At 38.9% G+C, this 3,142-nt stretch overlaps 1 non-coding gene across 1 annotated transcript; it reads left to right on the top strand.

Moving 5' to 3' along the window:
• The first annotated feature begins 897 nt into the window (after window positions 1-897).
• TRNAV-UAC (transfer RNA valine (anticodon UAC)) lies at window positions 898-970 on the top strand. The gene has a single exon. It is a non-coding gene; the product is annotated as a tRNA-Val (tRNA).
• Window positions 971-3,142: the final 2,172 nt, after the last annotated feature.

The following is a 3,142-nucleotide window of genomic DNA, read 5'->3' as shown; positions in this document are numbered from 1 at the left end:
ATTGCCTGCCATTGTTTCCTATGCAGTTCGAGTACGGTTCGTCGAACGTTCGACGAACCGAACTCGAACGGGACCTTCGTTCGGCGAACCGAACTCGAGCCAAACCGGGACCGGTTCGCTCATCTCTACATAACACGCAGAAGGTCCTGCGTTCAATCCCCAGTAAAACCAATCTGTTCTTGGTGTTGAAATAATACTCAATTAAACTACAATATATGAAGTTCTTGGCTTTGTTGCCGAATGATGGGAAGTAATTTGCTATCAACCTGTAACATATGAAAGTCTTTCTTTTGTTGCCAACTGATAATATATTTTGGCTTCCATCACCAAGAGAACTACGATTTTGGGTTTCTTTTTTATTGACCATTTTAGCAGAAAACATAATCCCATATTATAAAAATCCTGTTTGTTTCAAAATATATAGTTCCTTTAAATACAAAAGCAAACAACTAAACTATGTGGAAAAAAGTAACACATTCAATGTAAACTTCCTTTTAAGCAAAATCCCTTTGTAGGAATAAAACTGGTAAAATATGTAATAAAAATTGTAAATGTTTCATTAACCAAAAATACTTTCCTTCAGCAATAAAAAGGCCCCGTCAGTCACAATTCTTCTCTGCTAGCCAATACACAGTAACTTTCCATCAGGTTTCATAGAGTAGTGGTCATCACGTCTGCATAACACGCAGAAGGTCCTGCGTTCAACCCCCAGTAAAACCATTCTGCTCTTGGTGTTTAAATAATACTCAATTAAACTACAATATAAGAAGTTCTTGGCTTTGTTGCCGAATGATGGGATGTTTTGGCTTCCATCCCCAACAGAGCTACGAATTTGTTTTTTTTTTCTCTGGCGGTCAAAACTCGTCTCTAATTGCCATTACTTTGCAGGCTTTCAAAGGTTTCATAGTGTAGTGGAAATCACGTCTGCTTTACACGTAGAAGGTCCTGGGTTCAATCCCCAGTGAAACCCATGTGTTCTTGGTGTTGAAATAATCCCCTATCAACCTGCAGTATATAAAGTTCTTGGCTTTGTTGCCGAATAACGGGATGTTTTAGCTTCCATCACCAACAGAGCTACGAATTTGGTATTTTTCCCCTGGCGGTCAAAACTTGTCTCTAATTGCCATTACTTTGCAGGATTTCAAATGTTTCAAAGTGTAGTGGTCATCACATCTGCTTCACACGCAGAAGGTCCTGGGTTCAATCCCCAGTGAAACCAATCTGTTCTTAGTGTTGAAATAATACGCTATCCAACTACAATATATGAAGTTCTTGGCTTTGTTGCCGTATGACGGGATTTTTTGGCTTCCATCACAAACAGAACTACAAATTATTATTTTTTTTCCCCTGGAGGTCAAAACTCGTCTCTAAATGCCATTACTTTGCAGGATTTCACAAGTTTCATAGTGGAGTCGTCATCACGTCTACTTCACACGCAGAAGGTCCTGGGAAAATCCCCAGTAAAAACAAGCCGTTTTTGCTGTTGAAGTTATTTGCTATCAACCTGTAACATATGAAATTCTTTGTTTTGTTGCCAACTGATAATATATTTTGGCTTTTATCACCAAGAGAACTACGATTTTGGGTTTCTTTTTTATTTACCATTTTAGCAGAAAACATAATCCCATATTATAAAAATCCTGTTTGTTTCAAAATATATAGTTCCTTTAAATACAAAAGCAAACAACTAAACTATGTGGAAAAAAGTAACACATTCAATGTAAACTTCCATTTAAGCAAAATCCCTTTGTAGGAATAAAACTGGTAAAATATGTAATAAAAATTGTAAATGTTTCATTAACAAAAAATACTTTCCTTCAGCAATAAAATGGCCCCGTCAGTCACAATTCTGCTCTGCTAGCCAATACACAGTAACTTTCCATCAGGTTTCATAGAGTAGTGGTCATCACGTCTGCTTAACACGCAGAAGGTCCTGTGTTCAATCCCCAGTAAAACTAATCTGTTCTTGGTGTTGAAATAATACTCAATTAAACTACAATATATGAAGTTCTTGGCTTTGTTGCCGAATGATGGGATGTTTTGGCTTCCATCCCGAACAGAGCTACGAATTTGTTTGTTTTTTCCCTGGCGGTCAAAACTCGTCTCTAATTGCCATTACTTTGCAGGTTTTCAAAGGTTACATAGTGTAGTGGAAATCACGTCTGCTTTACACGCAGAAGGTCCTGGGTTCAATCCCCAGTGAAACCCATGTGTTCTTGGTGTTGAAATAATCCCCTATCAACCCGCAGTATATAAAGTTCTTGGCTTTGTTGCCGAATAACGGGATGTTTTAGCTTCCATCACCAACAGAGCCACCACGGCCCCCCGAAGAAGATATCGAAACGTGCGCGTCGGGGCACGTTTTGCTCGGGTTCCATCCCCTTATCATGGGTGAGTGCAGTACAGGGACATATTAGATTTAGGTGTATTTGAGGTCTGTCACCTGTTTTGACATGTTTTATGCCTGGTTCATGGTCTGACTCTGTGGTCATATGATTGTCTACTGTTGTTATCCTTGTGTGTGCCTACTAATTTTAGGGTGCACACTTGGATACATCGGAGAGTGTATTGTTTCTACTGTCCGGAGTCTCCCTTAGACCATGTCCCCCTTTTGTTACTATCTTGTTATACTGCCCCCCTGACGGGATATGGATCCTTGGTCTGTTATGCTTCAGTGACATCTCCTGTCGAACCTGATCTGTATGTAATATGTCTGTTTATGTCTTTATGTCACTTTTTGCTACTTATATGAATTTAATAAATATTTGCTATATTTTTGCAAAAAGTAGTGATTGATATCTCGCATCTTTTGCTGGTCTGTAGGATGACCTTGACTACCCGTTCCCTTGTCCTCTCATTTATATATTGATTCTTAGGGTGTAGTCTGTATGTAATGCAATTCATGTCACATCTTGCCCATACTCTCGTTATATAGAGCTACGAATTTGTTTTTTTCCCCTGGCAGTCAAAACTCGTCTCTAATTGCCATTACTTTGCAGAGCTTCAAAGGTTTTATAGTGTAGTGGTCATCACGTCTGCTTCACACGCAGAAGGTCCTGGGTTGAATCCCAAGTTAAACCAATCTGTTTTTGGTGTTTAAGTAATTTCCTATCGACTTGTAATATGTGAAATTCTTGGTTTC

Source organism: Anomaloglossus baeobatrachus, chromosome 2 (genome assembly GCF_048569485.1).
Source record: "Anomaloglossus baeobatrachus isolate aAnoBae1 chromosome 2, aAnoBae1.hap1, whole genome shotgun sequence".
NCBI lineage: Eukaryota > Metazoa > Chordata > Amphibia > Anura > Aromobatidae > Anomaloglossus > Anomaloglossus baeobatrachus.
The sequence above is the reverse complement of the archived record's forward strand: the minus strand, read 5'-3'. Positions and strand labels throughout refer to the sequence as shown.